Raw genomic sequence first — 24,928 nt, forward strand, 5'->3', positions numbered from 1 at the left:
TCCAGTAACCATGTTTCTTTAAAATGATTGTATAATGATACAGCTTTCGCAATGTGACTGTGATTGTGAAAACCTTGTTCTGATGCTCCTTTTCTCTATGGTATGGACAGATGAGTAAAAAATATGGATTAGAAATAAATAACTAATAGGGGGAACAAAAGTTAAAATAAATTGGGTAGATGGAAATACTAGTGGTCAATGAGAGGGAGGGGAAAGGTGTATGGTATGTATGAATTTTTTCTTTTTTCTTTTTATTTTTCTGGAGTGATGCAAATGTTCTGAGAAATGATCATGGTGATGAGTATACTACTATGTGATGATGATATTGTGAACCATTGATTGCATAGCAAGTATGGCATATTCATACATTAAGAATGTTTGCTTTGTATATCGATTGATTTTATTAATAAAAATTAGAACAAAAAATATATATTGTTTTGTCGCTAACCCAGGAATGCTGTCCTAATATTGGCTTTAAATACCTAGTTCCTCAAATGCTTGTTGGGCCTGTTTTAATGTCTTAATGGTTCCCTTATTAAACTGCGGATTGAATAAAATTTTTGAAATTTGCTTATTTTATAGTTGCATGTCAGTCATATTTTTCCACTTCTAAAAGTTTACTTTAACAAAAGTACTCATTTTGGAATTGAATGGTGTGCTGGTTTGAAACTGTCATGTACCCCAGAAAAGTCATGTTCTTGAATGCTTATTCAATATTGCTGTGTGGAAACTTTTTGATTGTTTCCATGGAAATATGACCCACCCAATTGTGAGTGGTAACTTTTGGTTAGTTGCTTTTCATGGAGATGTGTCTTCCCCCCATTCAAGGTAGGGTTGTTTACTGTGGAGTCCTTTAAGAGGGAACCATTTTGGAAAAAGCTTTAGTCCTGACAGAGCCCACACAGCCAGAGACCTTTGGAGATGCCGAAGGAAAATGCCCTTCCTCCCTGAGGAAGCCTTATGCAATGAGGAGAGAAAGCTAACAAGTATCACCATGTGCCCTCCCAGCTGAGAAAGATGTCCAGAAGCCAGAGACCCCCAAATGCCAGCCACATAATTTCCCAGCTAACAGAAGTGTTCCAGGTCGTATCAGCATTTCTTGAGTGAAGGTAACCTCTTGTTGGTGCCTTGATTTGGACATTTTCATGGCCTTAGAACTTTAAACTTGTAACTTAATTTAAAAGCCTTTCTGGCGCTGGCCACAGTGGCTCAGCGGGCGGGCCACGGTGGCTCAGCAGGTAAGAGTGCTTGCCTGTCCATGCCAGAGGACCCGGGTTCATTTCCTGGTGCCTGCCCATGTTAAAAAAAAAAAGCCTTTCTGTTTCTGGTATTATTGCATTCCTGCAGCTTTGACAAACTAAAACAGGTGGGATCCTAGATATAATAAATCCAAACCCCTAATTTTACAAATAAACTGAATAGTTTAGGTTTGTTTCCTTTTTTAAGTTCACTAACTAGTTAGTGCTAGGTTACAACTTAGTCACTTAGCTCTGAACTAAGATCCTTGTTTCACTTCACCCCATTTTCTAGTAGATGACTGCAGACTTCAGTTGTTCACTATTTTACCCAAGCACATTTCCTGAAACAGATTTTTGGCTAAATTTGCTAAACGTGGATATTATAATCAATTGATTCATATTTGGAAGCCATCTCTGTGAATACATTGAAACAAAGTTAGACATTTAAATGATGACAGAATAAAATATCTTATAATATTTAAAATTTAGTTTTCTTCTATAAGTATAAAAAAATTAAAATTCAGAATTTATACCTCAAGGAATCATTAATAATATTTTATTTTTTCCTAAGGGATGGGATATCTCTGTGCTATAGCTGATACCAGTGTTAGAGTATAAAGAGAGAAAGACTTTAGAACAAACATAATGTCAACATCAGAGCTAACTTCCAAAGCAAATGGTTCGGTGGTGTGATTCGGTCAAGTCCTTTCATATTAATTTTATAAAATGAATTATAGGAATAAATCATTTGATTTTCCATTTATAGATTAACCAAAAGGTGGTACTACTTCCTTGATAAATTTTATATAGGGAGAGGAATGAAACCTAGCCATTTGCACACTGATAGTATAAATTTGGCTGCCGAGTAAATAGGAATATGAGCAATGGGGTATTTGTATTCTGATGAAGTGATCTTTGTTCTCACAGCAAATAATTTCACTGAAAACTAAGAATTGAGAAAAGGCTTTTATTAAAATATCGAGTTTATCCCAAGAAGAATAATGTATAACTCTATTGCTTTGATAACTCCTGAGCTGACAGAAAACACTGCTAGCTTATATTGAAAAGAGATCTATACTTATTATTAATTTATGAACAAGGAAATGGAAAATGCAGCTTTCCTCTAAAGAAGGGAAGATAGATGCCTTTGGTCCTTCTTTCATGTACTCCACTGTTGTGTTTGTGAAATATCCCTTAACATCTAAAACTTGGCCAGAAAAATTGTATTAGAAATAGAATGAAAGTAAAGCAAGAAATAATCGAATGTAAATTAATCTTATCCCTCTGGACTGATTCATACTCCATAATTTTAAAAAGCACATCTTCTACCTTGCACTAAGTATAACACAATTGAAAACTATACAAACATAGCCACTTGTGAAGAGAAACAAAGGAACATATCACTCCTCTGTTTGCCAACATTTTACTCATGAGCCACTAATTCTTCAATATTTTACAGGTCTTAGGGAAGCATCTTTAGGACCTTGTGTTGGGCAATGGTTTCTTAGATTTTACACCGAAAGCACAAGCAACAAAAGAGAAAAAAAGAGATAAATGGAACCTTATAAAAATTCAAAACTTTTATACTTCAAAGGCCTTTATCATCAAAGCAAAATGACAACCTATACAATGACAGAAAATATTAGGAAACCACATAACCAACAGAAGTTTAATATCCAGAGTATATGAAGAAATCCTTAAACTTAACAAACTTAAAAATAACCCAGTTTTAAAAATGGGCTAAAAACTTGAGTGGGCATCTCTCCAAAGATACACAAATGACTGGAAAGTACATGAAATGATACTCAACATCATTAGCCATCAGGGAAATGCAAATCAAAACCACAATAGGGTACCATTTCACACCTGTTAGTATGGCTGCTATTTAAAAAAATGGAAAATAACCAATGTTGGAGAGGATACAGAGAAATAGGACATTCATTCATTGCTGGTAGAAATGTAAAATGGTGTAACCACTGTGGAGGACAGTTTGGTGGTTCCTTAGAAGGCTAAATATAGAACTACCATATGAATAGAACTGCTATATGACCTGGCAATCCCACTACTAGGTATATTTCCAAAAGAATTGAAAGCAGGAACTCAAGTATTTGCACACCAATATTCAAAGTGGTATTATTCACAATGGCCAAAAGATGGAAGCAACTCAAGTGTTGTCCATCAACCAATGAATGGACAAACAAAATGTGTGATACACATGCAATGGAATCTTCTTCAACTGTGAAAAGGAATGAAGTCCTGATACATGTGATAACATGCATGCACCTGGGAGATACCATGTTGAGTGAAATAAAGTGATATGCAAAAGGGCACATATCGTATGCTCTCACCGATTTAAAATAATCAGAATAAGTAAACTCAGAGAGTTAGAATCTAGAATATAGTTTAGCAGTGGACAAAGTGAGGCCAGGGAATGAAAAGTTAAGGCTCAAAATGAACAGGGTTCCTGTTTGAAATGATGGAAATGTTTTGGTAATGGATGGTGGTGACCACAGCAGAATATTGTAAACACAACAGCACTGAAATATCTATCTGAATGTGATTAAAAGGTGAAATGCTAGATTGTACATATCATTACAGAACAAAAATTTTTTAAATCCATGGAACGACATTACATGAATACTGAACCTTAAATTAAACCATGGGCTATAGTTAATAGTACAGTTATAAAAATGTGATTTCATTAGTTGAGACAAGTGTTCCACACCAGTGCAAGTTGTTAATAATAGGTGATATATTCGAATCCTGTATTGTATGCATGATTGTTCTGTAAACCCACAACTTCTCTAATAAAGAAAAAAAAATTAAAAATGAAACAAATGCAAGAATAAAACCTCTATTCCATTAGCATCAAAATTAGGCATTCTACCTTAGAACAACTGAAAATCCCTGCAATTACATCTACCCCTTAATTTTATTTAACTTTTTAATTGTATAGTATAACATATATACAAAGCAAAGAAATAAGAAAGCAGTAGTTTCGAATCACTCTTCAACAAATAGTTACAGGGCAGATCCCAGAGTTTCTCATGGGCTAACATATGATCCTCTTATATTTTTCTTTCTAGCTGCTCCATAATATAGGAGGCTAGAGGGCTTAAATATTTTTTATCATCACAGTTGATTTTTTTTCCTTTTTTGTGAAAAATAACATATATACAAAAAAAAGACATGATTTCAAAGCACAGTACCACAATTAGTTGTAGATGGTATCTCAGAGTTTGATGTGGGTTACAATTCCACAATTTTAGGGTTTTTTTTTCTAGGTGTTTTTAAGTACTAGAGACTAAAAGAGATATCAATTTAATGATTCAGCGTTCATATTCATTCGTTAACTCCTATCTTCTCTGTATAACTCCACCATCACCTTTGATCTTTCTATCTCTTTAGGGGTGTTTGGGCTATGGCAATTCTAAATTTTTCATATTTGAAGGGTCTGTCACTAATATGGGGTAGGGAGATGGAACTATCTGATGTTCTGGAGAGGCTGGGCTAGGTTTCAGGACTTCTTGGCACCTGGGACCCATCTGGAAGTTGTAGGTTTCTGGAAAGTTACTCTAGTGCCTGGAACCCTTGTGGAATCTTATCAGTTACCCTAGGTGTTCTTTAGCATTGGCTGGAATGGTCCTGGCTGGGGGTGGGCAGGCTATGATAGGTAGTAAGGTCTACCCAAAGCTTGTGTAAGAACAATCCCCAGAATAGCCTCTCGACTCTATTTGAACTCTCTCTGCCACTGATACTTTAATAATTGCACTTCTTTTCCCCCTTTTGCTCAGGATGGAATTATTGATCCCCTGGTGCCATGTCTGGATTTATCCCTGGGAGTTATCCCCCACATTTCAGGAAGACTTTCACCCCTGGATGCCATGTTGATGTAGGGGGGAGGGCAATGATTTCACTTGCAGGTGTGCTGTTAAGTCCTCAATTTTTGCTCTTTCTTGTTTTTTAATGTAGGCATTTAGGGCAATAAATTTCCCTTTCAGCACAGCCTTTGCCACATCCCATAAGTTCTGATAAGTTGTATTCTCGTTTTCATTCATTTCCAGATAGCTAATGATATCTCTACTAATTTCTTCTTTGACATGCTGGTTGTTTAAAAGTATGTTATTTAATCTCCATATATTTGTGAATGTTCTCATTCTTTGGTGGTTATTGAGATCCAGCTTCATCCCATTGTGATCAGAAAAAGTGCTTTGAATAATTTCAGTGTTTTAAATTTATAAAGACCTATTTTGTGTCCTAGCATATGATCTATCCTGGAGGATGTTCCATGAGCACTAGAGAAGAAGTTATACCCTTGTGCTTTGGGGTGGAATCACCTATATATGTCTGTTAGGTCTAATTCATTTATCGAGTTATTTAACTTCTCTGTGTCCTTGTTGATCTTCTGTCTGGTTGTTCTGTCTGTAGAGGAGAGTGGTGTATTGAAGTCTCCTACTATTATTGTTGAAACATCTTTCATCCCCTTCAGTTTTGCCAGTGTCTGTCTCATGTACTTGGTGTTCCTTGATTGGGAGCATAAACATTTATGAAATTGTTATGTCTTCTTGGTGAATTGACCCTTTAATTAGCATATAGTATCCTTCTTTGTCTCTTATGATGTCTTTACATTTAAAGTCTATTTTGTCCAATATGAGTGTAGCTACTCCTGCTTTCTGTTGGTTACAACTTGCATGGAAAATCTTTTTTCATCCTTTCACTTTAAATCTATTTGTATTCTTGTGTCTAAGATGAGTCTCCTGTAAGCAGCATATAGCTGGATTATGTTTCTTAATCCATTCTGCCAATCTGTATCTTTTAATTGGTAAATTTCGTCCATTAACATTCAGAATTATTACTGAAAAGGTGTTTCTTGAAGCCACCATCTTATCTTTTTTATTTTACTTGTCAGATCTATGTATTCTTTTCCCTCTTTCTCTTTGTATTCTTTTACCCTTAGTGGTACTCTTCAATTCTGTGCCCTCCTCCAGACTTCCCTCTCCTGTCCTTTTTTTTTCAACCAGCAGAACTCCTTTTAGTATTTCTTGTAGGGCTGATCTCTTGTTGACAAATTCTTCCAGAACTTCTTTGTCTGTGAAAACTTTAATCTCTCCCTCAGTTTTGAAGGACAGTTTGGCTGGGTGCAAAATTCTTGGCTGGACGTCTTTCTCTTTCAGGATCTTGAATATATTAAACCACTGCCTTCTCACCTCCAGGGTTCTAGTTGAGTAGTCTGAACTCAGTCTTACTTGACTTCCCTTGTATGTATTAGATTGTTTTTCTCTTGCTGCTTTCAGGATTTTCTGCTTCTCTTCATTATTTGACAGACTGATTGTTATGTGCCTTGGGGAAGGCCTATTTGGATTTATTCTGTTTGGAGTTCTTTGGGTTTCTTTGACTTGTCTATTTATGTCCTTTTCGAGGGTTGGGAAAATTTCACCCATTATATCCTGAACTACTCTTCCTAGCCCTTTACTCCTCTCTTCTCCTTCTGGGATACCAATGATTCTTATATTTGTGCTTTTTTTTTTTTTACATGGACAGGCACAGGGAATCGAACCCGGGTCCTCTGGCATGGCAGGCAAGCATTCTTGCCTGCTGAGCCACCATGGCCTGCCATGTGCATTTTGTTTTGTCTATCATTTCCGAGATCCAGTTCAAATTTTTTCACCTTTTTTGCCATTTGCTGTTTTGAGTCTTCGAAGTCAGTTATCTTGTCCTCTATATCACTTATTCTTACTTCTGTCTCTGCAAATGTGGTGTTGTGTGCCTCTAGTATGTTTTTTATTTGGTGAACAGAGTCTTTAATATCTGTGATATCCACTATTTTTCTATTTATTATTTCAAATTCCTCTTTGTGCTCTTCAACTGTATTCTTGATCTCCTTTATGTCATTTGCTATTCCACTCATTTTATTAAGTAGAATTGTATGAACATCTTTGATTAGTTCCAACATCTGAGTCTCCTCTGGTATTTTAATTTGGTCATTAGGCAGGGCTATATCTGTCTGCATTGTGATAATGCTTAGTGATCTTCTGCTGTCTTCGTGGAATGTAAATATCTTAATTGATTTACTTTGAGAGTTGACTTCTTTCAGTAGTCTAAGGCCTTGTGTTTGTAGGATGGTTGTACAGCAGGGAGCAGGGTATGGGGTGGAGCACTCAGTGCTGTGATTTGTTTCAGGGCAGGTATAGGTGCATGTTGGGGATGTTACACTGATGCTTGTGAATGTGGGTGCTCAGTGGCCAGGAAGGATGCAGTTGTGCAGGTGCACAGGTCTGGGGGGCATAACCTTTGTGTGAGCTGGTCTAAGGCACGTGGCCCTTTGTGCACATGCATAGAGCTGTGGCAGCAGGCCGGCATTATGCCTTTGTAGATTAGGGGCTGATATGACCTTGCTGCACAGATCAGCACTTTCTCAGAGCTGGGAAGTGTGACTGAGGGCCATGCACATGCATGGTTCTAGGACTGCTATAAACTGAGGTTCCAAGCTGAATGATGTGATTGGGGGCCCGTGTACATGCGTGGGTCTAGGAGTGCCTTAAACTGATGCACAAACCTTGGGGGTGGGGTGGGGTGGGGTGAGGCTATGTGACACTATGGGCAGGGAGACCCGTAGCCTGAGTATGGAGTTTAGTGCCTGGAGCCTTTATGTGCTGGCAACAGCCTGCAGGAAACAGGTAGGTATAGGTAGTACTCAAGATGTGTGCAGGAGAGGTGGGTTGGGCTATACCCGGGTCGGGGTGTGAGGCAGGTACGTATACTGGGGACTGGTGGAGTGGGGGTGCCTGGAGTGGGGGGAATGGGAGCCGGTGATGAGGTTCAGATATATGGGGTGTGGGGTGATTTGCTGGTCATGGGGCTACGCTGGTGAGGGTAGCGTGCCCAAAGAACACGGCCTGGCTTACTTCCTATTCCCCGGCTTCTGTCCGTGCACTCCCGTGGGCTCTGTGCCAGGCTACAGTTTTCTGCCTTTCAGTTCCTTGGCCTCTGCAACTAGGGCCACCCCACGTGGTGCAGAAGGCTCTCCCACATCAGCCGTGCTTCCAAATCGCCACCTCAGTTGCCTTCCTGTCCCTTCTCTAACTTTTCCGTGGAGCAGGGCTCATCTTGAGCTACTCTGTTTGGCCTTCTTCCCGGAAGTCCCTATTAAATTTTGCTTAACCTAATAATTCATCAAGTTATTTGAGTTTATCATATTTGTCTTGTTTTCCTGGGGCAAAACACCCCTTTATTGACTCATGGTTCTACTGCTCTGAGGTAAGCAGAATTAACAAAGTTTGAATATCTGATTTCTAACTAGTTTAACTTATTTAGTAAAAAAAATATTTATTGAGCACTAACCATTTTAAACACTCTTTTAGAACCCAGGCACTGTTTGTGTTATTTTCTCTGCCTTTAAAAATCATCATAGCATCTTTTTGGTTGATACAGATTGGTGTGATGCCCCAATATATCCTAGAGTAATTTGGGCAGAGAATAAAAAAGTGTTTGCAGTCCCTTGGGGGACTGATGAGAAAGGAGGAAGTATTCGACTTCCCCATCTGGGAAATTCCTGATATTCTCACAGCAGTGGGGACAACCAGTTCAATAGGCTGAGCCCTCAGTCTTGGAGCTTGCCCCTATGAAGCTTATTCCTGCAAAGGAGCTCAGCCTACTGATAATTATACCTAAGAGTCACCCACAGAGAACCTCTTTTGTTGCTCAGATATGGCCTCTGTGTCTAAGCCAACTTGGCAGGTGAACTCACTGCCTTACCCCCTATGTGGAACATGACTCCCAGGATGCGTATCTCTCTGGCAGTGTGAGACTTGACTCCTGGGAATGAGCTGGGACCTGGCACCATTGGGGATGAGATAGACTTCTTGACCAAAACGGGTAAGAGAGAAATGAGACAAAATAAAGTCTTACTGGCTGAGAGATTTCAAACAGAGTTGAGATGTTGTCCTGGAGGTTATTCTTACACATGATATAGATTTCCCATTTTTAGTTTATGGTGTATTGAAGTGGCTAGAGGGAAGTGCCTAAAACTGTTGAACTGTGTTGCAATAGCCTTGATTCTTGAAGAAGACTGTATAACAATATAGCTTTTATAGTGTGACTGTGTGATTGTGAAAACCCTGTTTCTGATGCTTCTTTAACTAGGGTATGGATCTAAAAAAAAGAATAAAAAAATTAATAGGGGGAGATAAAGGGTAAAAATTGGGTAGGTTGAAATACTGTATGTAGGTCAATGAGAGAGCGGGGTAAGGAGTATGGGATCTATGAGTTCTTCTTTTTCTTATTTCTTTTTCTGGAGTGATGGCAAATGTTCTAAATATGATTGTGGTGAAGAATATACAACTATGTATGAATATTGTGAGCCAATGCTTGTATAATATGGTTGGACTGTATGCATGTAGGTATTTCTCAATAAAAATATTTTTTTGGAAGGCCAAAGCCAAAAAAAATTGTCATAGCAAAATTCTAAAATCCTCAAATTCTGAAGAGCAATTACCTTGTTGCACCTAATACAATTCTGAGCTTAAAATTCATCAGTTAATTATTAATGACAGTGAATCCTCTGAATTTAGGCCAGTAGTACCTTATCTTTAATTGATAAGCAAGCGCTTTCATAAGTGAAATATTTCCAACTAGCTTATCTGGAATCCCTTCCTATTTTATTTTGGTTTGAGATGCTGAAAGTTAATTTACAGTAACTGTAAACATGCTATCTGGGACCAATATCATGTTAGCCCCTATAATTATTACATCTTAGTAGGAATTAGCTACCTAATCTCTGAGACCAGTTTTGAGAAAATAGAACAGAGGCAGGTACTTTTTGATAGGAAGCAGAGATTCCGCACCTTTTCTGTTGATTAGTGCTCTTCCCAGAAAGAGCCAGTATGGGTATGTTCTGTTCCTGAGAGCAAAGCCAAAAAATACATAAAAGGACAAAAGTGGGTGAAAAATCACAAAAATTGTGCAACTCAGAAATCCTCATCATTAATATTAGGAGAATATCATGCTAGATATCTTCATATGCACATAGTGAAAGAGAGGGTTCAATCAAGGAAGTATAACCACCATGAGTTTTAGAATAAAGGACTTAGAGGAATTAGACTTTGCAGTTGTGGGAGAAACCGCAAGTGAATGTCCAGGAGGGGAGTGAGAGAGCAGAGAAGCAGTGACTACCCAGTCAGTCTGAGAGGCCAAGCAGCTTCAGACAAGTGAGAAGCTTTGCTTCTTGTGTAGCTCCTGAATCACTTAGTCTTCCACCAAGTATCTGGTGACGGGTGTGTGGAGTGGAGGACAAGCTAGAAAACAGCTGGCACCTCCGTCTCTGTCACTGCACCTAATCGCAACAAATCCTAGAAAATAATGCCTTTTGTATCACTGCTGTTTTCCAAATCTTGTGCCATTTCATTTCTTGGTCAACTAGAACCCAGACCATACATGGAAGGGGATTCTGTGAAATGTATGTCCAGCTTAACCAAGTAACACAGTACAAACCATCACTGAGTATTTTATAACATGAAATACACTACAAATGTGATGTTAGAATAAAGTGTTCAATGTTATTTTTCTTGAACAGAAGAAAGAGAAACTGAAGGAATCCAGAAACATGTTTCTTCGTCACAATGTATTTTGTTTTCTAAGTGGTCTCTGTAGAGATGAAATAAATTTTGAATACTTTTAACGGATTAAAACTAAGATTTTTTTATTTAGATATATGGTTAAATTTTAGATAGAGTTCATTGACTGTGAAGCATGCAAAAAGAGATAACTGGCTTTCTCACATTTCCTTGTACCTCATCCCCATTTTCTGATTGGTTTTTAGTTAAATTTTTATTTCCATATTTTTATGATTAATAACATTTATAGTATTCTCTACCATTAATTTTGTCATCTGCTTATAATTTTATACTTACATGAATTTACTGCTCATTACTTGGACTTTTCCCATGATTATTAGTGAATTCTCTTTTCTGATTCATCTCATAATTGTCTGGATTTCATTGTCAGGTAGTCCTTTTAAGAAGCCTTATAAAACTTTTGGGGTGACTTGAATTGTCTCCCCCAATTTAGATATGTCCTTAATCTTAATTTATATTCCTGTGGGTTTGAATCCCTTGTAAATAGTATTTCTTGAAGAAATCCTTTTAAATTAAGGTGTAGCCCAACTCAGTGAGTTTGGGTCTTAATCTGAATTACTGAAGGCCTTTTAAAGAGAAAGAAACCAAAGCCAGAGTGAGACAAGTCATGGTGAGGAGTCAGAAGTCAGAGGGAGAAAGAACAACTAAAGAGTCAGTGACAATTAAATACAATACAAGATCCTGGATGGGATCTAACAAGTGAGGATAAAAGGCTTAAAAGGACATTATTAGGACATATGAAAAAATTGAAATATAGAACATAAACTTCATATCAATGTTGTATTTCTTGAACTCAACTGCATGGCAGGTGTTTACTTAAGTGACTAGCCTTGTTCTTAGGAAATGTACATGGCAATAGTGTGTTCAGGGAGCATAATGTGCATAACATACAGTTAGGTTTTTAGAAAATGGGCTGATAGATACGTGAATAGATGGGAAGATGTGTCAAGTGTAGCAGAATGTTAAAATTGGTGGATTTAGGCATATGTAATGGTAGAGATACATTAGAGTTCTCTTTATGGAGTTTGTATTCTTTTTTGTAACTACACTGTACGTTTGAAAGTATTTCAAAATAAAAAGTTTTTTAAAAGAACAATAGGAGGTGAAAACTACAATATTTCAAAATAAAAAGTTAAAAAGAAAAAAAGCAATAGGAGGCCAAAACTAAAAAAAAAAAAAAAAAGAGGAAACCCATATGGGAAAGGAGAGGACAACCCCATATGAAGTAAAAAACAAAGAACCCAAGGATTGCTGGCCAGCCAGAATGCTGCCAAACCTGGGAGAGAGAAAGCCTTCTAGCCTCTAAACCGTGAGCCAGTAAATTCCTTTGTTAAGCCAAAACCAGTTTTTGGTATTTGTTATAGCCACTTGGGAAAACTAAGACAACTGTCTTACCTAGATATTTCCTACTTGAGAATTTCTACTCGTTGCCTTGATGTTTGTAGGTCTTAACTGATTATGACGTTCTGGTGTAGTAATTTTTTTCCTTAATTGCATGTGGCCATTGCTCCATTGTCTTCAGGCATTAAAGATTGTTGTGGAGATGTCTAAAAAGGCTGTTTTCCTCACTGTAGGTGACTTCCTTTAATAGATGCTTGAATATTTAGAGTTAAAATTCAATACTTTTACAGTAATTTGGTATTTTCCTGGAGCACTGCTCACTCCTTTAGTCTATAAATACAATTATTTCTACAATTCAGACAATTTTTCTTATATTAATAAGTACTCATATGTACTCCCTTTGTGGTGTTTTATCCATTCATTTTTAAAACTTCTATATATTATTTCTCCATAATTGTGTTGTTGTTTAGTCTTTTATCCGTTATGTTTACTGTAATTATCTCAAAGTATCCCTCTATGTTAGTAATTGAATATTTAGCCATGTGCATTAGATTTTCTGGTGTTTTCAATTTATAGATTAATTATGAAATGTTGTTCTTTTGATTTTCACTTCAGTCCGTTACACCTGTTCTCTCCATTTTTATATAATTCTACTTTTTATGCTCTAGATTTTGTGTTCTTGCTTTCATGAATTCTACTTTTTTTAAAAGTTGTATAATGTGAAATACTTGCAGGGTCTTTCTATTTATTGTGTTATGTTTTCTTTCAGATTGGTTTTTCATCTGCATTTCTATTTAATATTGTTGTAATATATTTGCATATTATTATTTTTGTTTTCATTTTTGTCCATGTTTAGGCATGCAGTACGGACTTCTATTTTCTGTTTGCATGACTATTCCTGACTCTTTTCACAACATCTGAGCATCAATTTGAGGACTAGATATTAAGAGTGTGCAGTGTCTAGAAGGCCAAAAAAAAAAATGGGTGAGTCTCTGCAGTTTTTTAAAGAACATATGGTTTTTATTAGCGATTTACTAGAGATTGCAAATGTTGGGACATAGCACAAAATTCTGTGCTGGGGCACACTTCTGTAAGTGAAACTAATAATGCTAAGTGTGAATATGGTTGAAAGGGGAAGGTTAGGGTCATGTATGCCACTAGACAGAAAGCTAGAGGATTTAACGTGGGTCTGTATTACATAGTGAAATCTATAGTAGATGATGGCTGGTTAATTATACAAATATAATGTTGTTAATTGGACAAATAAATGTACATCAGTTACAGTGTGGTAGTAATAGAGTGGTATATTTGAAAAAATACGGTTAATGTAAACTAATATCTATAGTTAACAGTGATAATGTAACATTCTTTCATCACTTGTAACAAAGATATTATACCAAAACTAGGTGTAAATATTAGGAGAATATAAGAGTTTGGGATTGTTTTAAGAGAAATGAGAAATTCTCATATTGATTGTGGTGGTGAATGCATAAGTAGGTGATTATACCAGTTTATAACCAGTGTATACCGTTGGTTGTACACTTTGGGTGAATTGTACGGCCTGTGAATAAAATTGTTCTTTTTAAAAAACATGATACCATAAAATCCCAGGAAAATGCTGCCCTAACCTGAGGAGCATCAAATAGACTCTTACTTATTTATGTTCCAAGACGGTGCCATGTGATGAAATTGAAAATGTACTGGCAAGGGAGCCTTTTCCTACCCAACATATTATTTTCTCTCTCCTGAGACTTCCTTAAATGTCTTAAATCAGGGTTAATTCTCTCCTGTTGGGGTTGTGTCCTGTTTCCATGGAGGAATATAATCTGGATTGAAATCATAAAAGTGTGAGTTAAGATTAAGAACATGTCTAAATTAGGTTACATATTTCAATTTATCACCAAAGTACTATATTATTTATCCTGAAAACTTTACTTTCCTTCGAACAAGTTTTTAATTCTATTTTACACTTTCTATATTTTATCTCTCATCCTCAGTCAGAAGAGGAGTAAAATAATGACACTAAGTCTGCTTCTCTTCTGGCTCGTGGATATTTATGAACATTCCTATGACTTTGCCCACCCATCAGTCTGACTTAGGGGTAGATTTATGGTCAGAAAACTTCTGGTACTGCTGCAATAGAGTCTACCTTTTTCTCTTGGTAATCAGTTTTTAAAGTTCAATGCTTTAAGTCATACTTCTTTCTTTGTTCGACTGGAAGTAATGACTATTTTTTGTTGCTGATATTTACTATTATTTTAGTTAATTGTATTAAATGTTGGAGCAGTAAGTCTGGGATTTAGATTTATTCTACTCTGCTTGTCCAGTCGACCTTCTCCAAAGTGAATTGTGGTCATTGAGTATTATGTTACATCTTACTTAACCTCTCTGGCCTCAGATTTTTCACCTTTGGATGATATAATACTCATGTCAGAGACCTCAAGACAGGATTCGTTGACATAATGTATGTAAACAGTTAACCCAACCTCAACTAGGAGACTGCTAGAATAGTCTGGGTAAGAGATGATGCTGGTTTTGATGAATTTAGTAGCAATGGAGAATGACAGAATGGACAAAGGAGAGATATTTTGGGAGGCTGACTGACAGGAATTGAGTTTAAGTTGTGAAATCTTAAAAAGAGTTGGGTTTGAATCCTGGTTTCACTACGTATGATTATATGTAATATTAATACATATCTCCAAGTTTCAAATTTATCATCTGAAAGATGGAATGTAATAACGGTATTTAGTTCAGAGAATTGTTGTAAAGATTAACCAAGAGAATGTGTTTACAGCTCCTATCACAGAGCCTAACAGCATATTCAGTAAGTGTTAGCTACTAGTAGCAAACTGTTAGCAATAATTGCATTAGAATTAGTATTAGAATTGATATGATTACAGAGATGAAGGAATGAAAGAGATCCTGGTTGATATTTAGGCTTTGGCTTTTGGGTGAATAGGGGTGTCATTTACTGAAATTTGGAAAACTGATGAAGAAATCTTTTTTGGAGGGGTGTGGGGGGCAGAGTTAAATTGTGAATTCCTCTAAGTTTCACATATATGACAACATTTTAAAGTCTCCTTGGTATCTAGTCACATTTCCCCCCACAAACAGCAGTTATCAATTTCCTGTTTAAAGTATGTTGTTTAGAAGTGGAGAAAGTATTGATGTAAAGTAGGACCATGCCTCACTTATTTGTAATAGACTGTGTTTATTGGTGGAATTTAAGTTATCATTATTGACTTTGGAAGCCATTTCATACTCTTGCATTTTACTGACACTAGAGGATCCTGCAGTCTTCAACTATTATTCTGTAGCTCCAGTTACTGCTGCTCTGAATTTCCTAATCCACAGATGCATCATCCACTATTGGAACATCCATTTTGTACTTGATAGACTATCTATTGTTTCCCCAAGAAGGGATCTTTCTTCTGTATATGTCCTGAGAGCTGCTTGTACTCTTTCAATACTTCACATGTTCTCATCTTGGCTGTAGTAGGTGGGGAGGGTTATGAGCTGCCCTAAATATGACAACAATAAAGAAGCCTGAAAGTTGAATAATATATTTTTGAAAAGCTTTCCCCTTCAATTTACTGTTTGCTCTTTTCACCAAATTTCCCCTTCCAGACATCCTCCTGTGACTAACCAAGGTTGTTTTTTCTTTGTCCTACTTTCTCACTGACATATATTACGTTGCTTCTGAATATTTTGGTATTTCTCATAAATATTTTTTCAAATGCCATTTTGAACAGCCACATACCATTCCTAGAACCATTTTACTATTTTCCTTAATTTAAAGCGAGTTTATCTTCTCTTAATCTTTACAGATCAGTGGTGCACCTGATGGAATTTCTTTATGTAATCCTAAATGAAGAGACTCAGAAAAAATGGCAGAGCCTTTAATACCAGAGGTTTCTCAGTGTGTTATGTACCTAGGAAGGATTTCTTGCTTTTATAGTAGGTGCTGCAAATACATGTAGTCCAGGCCAAAATAATTCTTATGGCTGAGACTTTTTAGGTTTTTTCTAAAAGAATCTGTTACCTAATTAATCAATTATATTATATTAAAATTCTGAACATTGAATTGACTTAGAAATGATTTTTCTATGTCCAAAACTACTTTGGGATTATGGGAAGATGGCAGAGTAGCAAGCTGTAGGAATCTTCCCTCCACCAGAACAGCTGTTGTGCTTTGAGCTGTATGTACCCCAGAAATGTTCTTAAATCTAATCTATTCCTGTTGATGTGCTCCCATTATAAGGACCTCTTGATGAGATGACTTTAGTTAGGATGTGGCTGACCTCAATCAGAATGAGTATATTTGAAGTCTTTGATAAATAGAAAGAATTCAGACATGAGGGAGAGAAAGCCACAGGAAGTAAAAAGCTGCATCAGTGGAATCCAAAAGAGAAAGGAGAGACCAGGAGATGCTGCCATGTGCCTTGCCATGTGACAGAGTAAGGATTGTAGCAGTCAGCCCCAGTCTTCGGGGAGAAAGCATCACCTTGATGACACCTTGATTTGAACTTTCTGTTAGCCTCCAAACTGTAAGCTTAAACATTCACTTTGTATAAGCCAACCAACCCATTTCATGGTATTTCCTTGAGCAGTCTAAGAAACTAAAATGACAATAGGCAGGAGCTGTCTCAGTCAACTGTTTTGAAACTCCAGAGTCAAGTGGAATGCTGTACCACTTCCAGGAAGGAAAGGGAGGAAGAAGCTGGTAAATTATAGTAAATACCAGTAAATCATTTTCTCTGTGCAGCAGTTACTGTTACCCAGGCAGCAGTGGGGTCCAGCCCCTGTCATAGCTGGACATTAGGACTAATACATTTTTGCTACTGCAAAATGAAATGTAAAAGTCTACTTCTCCAAGATCCAGGGTGAGCTTAGGCCAGGTGCTGATTACGGCTTTTGGTTAAGTAGTTAGGATCACTGGGTCCATGGCTCTGAGGGCAGCCATTGTACCAGCCCATCCTGGACAAAGGCAGTGGAAGAGACTTAAAGGTAGTATTCTTCCTCAGAGCTGCAGAGGACAGTTAGAGGGCTGCATTTTCTGGACGGGTCAAGAAAGAACATTTGGGGGGAGCTGTGGAAGAAACTCCTGTGCCCTAACTGGCCCCTTCCTCATCCCCACTCTAGGTATTTTTGGTGCCAGCTACCACTGGCCTTGTCCCAGCTGGCCTTGTCCCAGCTGGGAAAGAGTAACTTGTGAAACTACTCTCTGGTGTGTCCTATCCCAAAATTTGATCTTGAGGCAAAAGCAGCATAAGATTAAAAACCAGTATGAGAAATAATTGAGACAAACAGCCTGGGGTCTCCCGGAAAAAAGAGGAGCTTGTCGAACCCCTGCAAACAGGGGAACACCTAAAGTCACTAGAAGCACAGGCCCACAAGCCCAGAAGAGTCAAAGGACCCTGCACTTTGTGCTCGCCTTGGGCAGACCTTTTTGATGGGAGAGCTTGATACTCAAGGGAATCTCTTTAAAATCACAAGCTTGTTGCAAACTCAAGAAACAGATATTTCAGGAAATACATCCCAGAGATAACATTTTTTTCTGTTACTAATTTCTTAAAGCATTTTTTATTGTGAAGTATAACATATATGCTGAAAAGTGATAAATTTCAAAGTGTAGTTTAACAAGTAGTTATAATGCAAATTTCAAAGTATGATATAGGTTATGGTTCCACAATTTTGGATATTTCTTTATAGCTGTTCTAATACATTAGAGACTAAAAAGAAATATCAGTATAATGATTCAGTAGTCATAGTCATTTGTTAAATCCTACCATCTCTGTTATGATTCCTCTCTCTCATTTGATCCTTCTCCCAATCTTCAGGGATATTTGGGCACCATTCTAACTTCATGTTAGAAAGGGGTATCAACATTATGGGCTATAGGGATGCATGTTCTCAGAGATGTTCTGGGAGAGACCGATACCTCTGGATTTCAGGGCTTATCTGGCAAAGGAACAGCTTGGAGATTTTAAGTTTCTGAAAAATAAACTTAGTGAGTAAAACTTTTATAGAGTCTCAGATAAAGCCCTGGTATTCTTTAGGGTTTTCAGGAATACTGTTGGTTGTGGCTTGGCATACCATGATAGTTTACAATATCTAGCTAAAGCTTGCATAAGAGTAACTTCCAGAATAGACTCTCGACTCTACTGGAAATTTCTTAGCCACTGATACCTTATTTACCTTATTTTGTTTAATTTCTTTTCCCCTTTTTGGTCAAAGGGACACTGTTAATCCCACGATGCCAGGGCCATGCTCATTCCTGGGAATCATGTCCCACATTGTCAAGGAGATTTACAGCCCTGGAACTCATGTTGCAGGTAGGGGGACAGTAATGAGTTTATTTGCCCAGTTGTACTTAGTGAGAAAGAGGCCATGTTGAGACAACAAAAGAGGTTCTCTGGAAGTGACCCTAAGAAATAATAAGGCTTTGCTTTCCCATTACAGACATAAGATTCATAAGAGCAAGCCTCAAGAACAAGGGCTTGACCTATTAACTTGGGAGGCCCTAATGCTTGAGAGAATATCAGGAATTCCTCAGGTGGAGAAGTTCAATTGTTCCGTATTTTTTTCTCCAGACCCTCAAGGGACTTTACAGATACCTTTTTTATGATCTGCCTAACATGCTCTGGAATGTATCCAGATATTACATTACGCTATACAGAATTACAAGATTTTATTTCCTATTTTAGGCTCCATGTGCTTCTGTTGTTTAAAAGAACTGGCCAGACAAGTTAAGTTAGATTGTGTGCTACAGAAAATTTAAATTTTGGACAAAATAAACATTTCTTCCTTTGGTCTCACACGGAAGGTGAAGTTTAAGAATACAGATAATATCATCCTTTACCATGTATTCTATTTTACCTTAGTCCCAACCAGATCAATTTTGTTCATATCTCTAATTGAAGATCTCTTTTTTGGCTTCTGTAACAGTTGCTGTATGGAATAATCTGACTTTCAGAGTGCAGAACTCTAACTCTGAGTCTTAGGTGTCACACAGGTACCAAAGCTCTAGGGAAATACCAGGTTATACACATACAGTATAGCATCTCAGAATTTAGAAATAACACTTAAAACTCAGGAATAAATGTGACTGCTGTAAGAGCTTACAATCTAGGCCCTAATTTTCTTACAAAGTATTTTCCAAGTGAGACCATAGAATATTTGTCTTTTTTGTTTCTCGCTTATTTTCCTTAAAAAATAATGTCCTCAGGGTTCATTCACCTCTTTACATTCCTCACAACTTCATTCCTTTCTGTAGCCATACAACATTCAGTCTATGTATACACCACAATTTGCACTTCTGCTCCTCTGTGGATGTACCCTTCAGCTACCTGCATCCTTTGGCTGTCATGAATAATACCACCATAAACATCAGTGTGTAAACATCTATTTGAGTCCCTGCTTTCATTTCTTCTGAGTATATTCCTAGTAATGGGATTGCTTAATCATATCTGGCTTCCTGTGAATCTGCTATATTACTCTCCAGAAGGGCTGAGAGATAACATTTAAAAATAATAAAATGGACGGTGTGCAACTAAAAATTACACAATAAACAAAGAAACAGGACATGATCAACCCAAAGGAAGAGGATAAAATTTTTCAATGACCAGACCGTGAGATACCAGAATCAAGATTTTAGAGGCATAATCTTCAGTAACCCCAAGGAGATGAAGGAAAATACAAGGAAATAACTAAAGGATATGAGGAAACACAATTAATGAGATGAGAATCTCAAAAAACAGATAGAAATTTTAAAATATAACCAAACAGAACTATTGGAGTTGAAGACCACAATAACTGACATGAAAAATTTCTAGAAGGGTTTCAACAAGATTGGAGCTGACCGAAGAAAGAATCATTGAACCTGAAAATAAGACAGTTGAAACGAGTAAGGCCTGAGAAACAGAAAGAAAAAAATAATTACAAAAGGTGAAAATAGCCTAAGTGACCTCTGGGAAAATCAAGATGACAATATATGTATTATTGGGGTACCAGAAGAAGAAAAAGAAAAAGTGGCAGAAGGTATATGCAAAGAAATGACAGAAAACATCCTAAACTTAGAAAAGACATGAATGCGCACATCCAAGAATCCCAGAAAACACTTTGATGAATTCATTTATTAGCTCTACGTGATTTGTTGGATAAACAAAATGTGGTATGTATACACAATGGACTATTATTCAGTCATAAAAAGGAATGAAATTCTGATACATGTGACAACATGAGTGAACCTTGAAGACATCATATTGAGTGAAATAAGCCAGATACGAAGTACAAATATATCTCACTGATTTGTTTACCAAAGGATGGAGTGTTACTGGGGAATAGGGAGTTAAGGCTTAAAAGGAACAGAATTTTTATTTGGGACAATGGAGGAGTTTTGGTTATGAATTCGTGGTGCTCACAGCACAACATTGTGAATATAATTGACTGCATTGAATTATATATATGAATGTGGTTAAAATGGGAAATTTTAGGTTGTATCTATGTTACTAGAATAAATTTTTAAAAAATCCATGAAACTGTACAACGCAAACAGTGAACCCTAAGTTAAACTATGAACTATAGTCCATGCACTATTTTTAAACTTGTTTAAAAATGTACTTTCATCAGTTGTAATAAATGTACCACATCAAAGCAGGGTGTCAATAATAGGTTAGTAAATGGGAATCTGGCATTTTATGCATAATTATTCTTTAAGCCAACCACTTCTCTAATAAAAAATAAATAAAGGCACTCTGCCAAGTGGGCTGAGGACGATTGAAAAAATTTTCACAAAGAAGGTAAAGGGAATAAGGAAGCAGATAAATGATGTTGTCAGTCCCTGAAAGGAAGTTATTTTTTAAATAGTATGAGTTTTCCTTTTTACAAAGGAATGGTAGCTTACTGTGATAGAATAAGAATCCTCACTTTCATGCAGATATATTTTCTGAGCAAATAAAATGCCATGGTGTTTTAAAGCCATTTATCTTAAATGATTCATTTGCAAGACATGTAAAATTTTCCAAGAAGGATGTGGGTTCCAGAAACAATACAAAATTTACTAATTTGAAAACCTCTTTAAAGATATTTTCAAACTGAAGCAGTAAGCTATGTTCTTTTGTCCTCATAGCACAAAAGCTGGTGAGGTTTAGAAAAGTAAAAATTAAAAATACTAAAAATTTTCTGCAAAATCATAACAAACTTTTAGAACTTACTAAATTTGTTTTTAATCCCTAAAAAAGCTTGTATGATTATTTAGAAATTATGCTCAAGTGTATCTCCTGAACCAAAATGTTTTTATTTAAGGCATTAATTTTCAATTTTAGTAGTTTATTAGGAAAACACTGTTTTTAATCAAATTCCATTGGCAAACTTTCTTAATTCATTATCCCAAATCGAATCTGCAAGTTTTCAAAATTTACTCCTTACAATTCTGCTAGAATTATATTCTAAACTGCAAAGCTGAGTAAATTGAATGCTGTTGAAACTCATGGGTTTGTTCTATGTGCTGAGTATATATTAAAAGTGTTTAATATGGGCCATAAAGATTCCCGTGATATGGCCTCAGCCTAAGTCTCCAGTATCAACTCTAGCCATTTCCTCCTTCACACTCTTAACTCCAGTCATGCCATAATGCTCTTTCCTCTCTTCTCTTTACCCTGTCTGCTTCGTAAGCATCTTTCCTGATCTAAAAATTGGTTTGTCATAATTTTTCCATAATGTAATTGTTAAGGGTTGGTGAGTATTCTCAACCACCGAGACCCTGGAGAAAAACCTAAAGGCTCAGTAGTCCTGTGGTTTTTTTTTCCACGACCAAAAAATGTTCCATGTTCAAAGTAAGTCTGATGTTATCTTTCAAAGAGTAGGTACCAGAATTCATGGATAGCTTAGTATGGAAATTAAAGTCTAGGCATGGTATCCATTTTGTCCTGCCAGTATCAAGTTCAGGGACTGCTTTAAAATATATCATGACTTCCGGAGAAGATGGAGGCTTAGTAAGACGCGCGGATCTTAGTTTCTTCTCCAGGACAGCTACTAAGGGAGTAGAAACGATACAGAACAGCCCCCAAAGCCACAACAGAGATAAAAAAGACAGCGTACCCCATCCTGGAATGGCTGGCTGGCTGAGAGAAGCCGCTTGGGTGAGATCGCCGAGGGGTGCGGGCTTCACCGGGCGGGGCAGCAAGCAGCCGGAGTCACTCCCTTCCCCCTTCCCGGGCCGGCTGGGAGAATTGGAGAGGCGGTCCCCTGAAACCGCGGCTGCTGGCGCCCACACCATGCGCGGCCCCCCGGACCAACTGAGAGAATTGGATCGGAAATCCCCAGGCCACGGAGAACGGTGACGGGTGGGGGAGGCCCCTTCCAAACCCGTGACTCCCCGGGAATGTGTACTCTCCCGGGTGGGCCGCTGCCGCTGGCGCCCTCCCGCCACGCTTGTCACCCCGGGCTGACTAGGAAATTCGGACGGGTGCTTTCCCGGGCTGCGGCAGCCAGCAACCCTCCCCATGTTCAGACCCCGGGCCGGCTCGCACTCTTCCAAGCCGCTTCGGCTAGAGAACCTCCCGGACGGCGAGAGTTTTCCAAAGTTAAAGGTCCCACAGCACCTTTTACTGGTGGGACCCGCAGACAAACGTGTGCCACGAGCGCCACCTACTGGGCAGGATAAGAAAAGCAGAACCCAGAGATTTCACAGAAAAATCTTCCAAACTTTTGGATCCAATACCCAGGGAAATCTGTCTAAATGTGCAGACGCCAACAGAAGATAACGGATCACGCTCAAATAGTTGAAAATATGGCCCAGTCAAAGGAACAAACCAATAGTTCAAATGAGATACAGGAGCTGAGACAACTAATGCTGAATATACGAACAGAAATGGAAAACCTCTTCAAAAACGAAATCAATAAACTGAGGGAGGACATGAAGAAGACATGGGCTGAACAAAAAGAAGAAATAGAAAAACTGAAAAAACAAATCACAGAACTTATGGAAGTGAAGGACAAAGTAGAAAAGATAGAAAGAACAATGGATACCTACAATGATAGATTCAAAGAGACAGAAGATAGAATTAGTGATTTGGAGGATGGAACATCTGAATTCCAAAAAGAAACAGAAACTATCGGGAAAAGAATGGAAAAATTTGAACAGGGTATCAGGGAACTCAAGGACAATATGAAGCGCACAAATATACGTGTTGTGGGTGTCCCAGAAGGAGAAGAGAAGGGAAAAGGAGGAGAAAAACTAATGGAAGAAATTTTCACTGAAAATTTCCCAACTCTTATGAAAGACCTAAAATTACACATCCAAGAAGTGCAGCACACCCCAAAGAGATTAGACCCAAATAGGCGTTCTCCAAGACACTTACTAGTTAGAATGTCAGAGGTGAAAGAGAAAGAGAGGATCTTGAAAGCAGCAAGAGAAAAACAATCCATCACATACAAGGGAAACCCAATAAGACTATGTGTAGATTTCTCAGCAGAAACCATGGAGGCTAGAAGACAGTGGGATGATATATTTAAATTACTAAAAGAGGAAAACTGCCAACCAAGACTCCTATATCCAGCAAAATTGTCCTTCAAAAATGAGGGAGAAATTAAAACATTTTCAGACAAAAAGTCACTGAGAGAATTTGTGACCAAGAGACCAGCTCTGCAAAAAATACTAAAGGGAGCACTAGAGTCAGAACTGAAAAGACAGAAGAGAGAGGTATGGAGAAGAGTGTAGAAAGAAGGAAAGTCAGATATGATATATATAATACAAAAGGCAAAATGTTAGAGGAAAATATTATCCAAACAATAATAACACTAAATGTTAATGGACTGAATTCCCCAATCAAAAGACATAGACTGGCAGAATGGATTAAAAAACAGGATCCTTCTATATGCTGTCTACAGGAAACACATCTTAGACCCAAAGATAAACATAGGTTGAAAGTGAAAGGTTGGGAAAAGATATTTCATGCAAATAACAACCAGAAAATAGCAGGAGTGGCTATACTAATATCCAACAAGTTAGACTTCAAATGTAAAACAGTTAAAAGAGACAAAGAAGGACACTATATACTAATAAAAGGAACAATTAAACAAGAAGACATAACAATCATAAATATTTATGCACCGAACCAGAATGTCCCAAAATACGTGAGGAATACACTGCAAACACTGAAAAGGGAAATAGACACATCTACCATAATAGTTGGAGACTTCAATTCCCCACTCTCATCAATGGACAGAACATATAGACAGAGGATCAATAAAGAAATAGAGAATCTGAATATTACTATAAAGGAGCTAGACTTAACAGACATTTATAGGACATTAAATCCCACAACAGCAGGATACACCTTTTTCTCAAGTGCTCATGGATCATTCTCAAAGATAGACCATATGCTGGGTCACAAAGCAAGTCTTAACAAATTTAAAAAGATTGAAATCATACACAACACTTTCTCGGATAATAAAGGAATGAAGTTGGAAATCAATAATAGGCGGAATGCCAGAAAATTCACAAATACGTGGAGGGTCAAGAACACACTCTTAAACAACGAGTGGGTCAAAGAAGAAATTGCAAGAGAAATTAGTAAATACCTCGAGGCAAATGAAAATGAAAACACAACATATCAAAACTTATGGGACGCAGCAAAGGCAGTGCTAAGAGGGAAATTTATTGCCCTAAATGCCTATATCAGAAAAGAAGAAAAGGCAAAAATGCAGGAATTA

At 37.4% G+C, this 24,928-nt stretch overlaps 1 long non-coding RNA gene across 1 annotated transcript in view; it reads left to right on the forward strand.

The window, feature by feature from the left end:
- LOC143670676 (uncharacterized) overlaps window positions 1-13,163 on the forward strand; it is a 494,335-nt gene extending 481,172 nt beyond the window's left edge. The window contains exon 6 of the long non-coding RNA XR_013169430.1: window positions 13,068-13,163. This is a non-coding gene — a long non-coding RNA (uncharacterized LOC143670676). The remainder of the gene's footprint in view (window positions 1-13,067) is intronic.
- The last annotated feature ends 11,765 nt before the right edge of the window (window positions 13,164-24,928 follow it).

Source organism: Tamandua tetradactyla, chromosome X (assembly GCF_023851605.1).
Source record: "Tamandua tetradactyla isolate mTamTet1 chromosome X, mTamTet1.pri, whole genome shotgun sequence".
Lineage (NCBI taxonomy): Eukaryota > Metazoa > Chordata > Mammalia > Pilosa > Myrmecophagidae > Tamandua > Tamandua tetradactyla.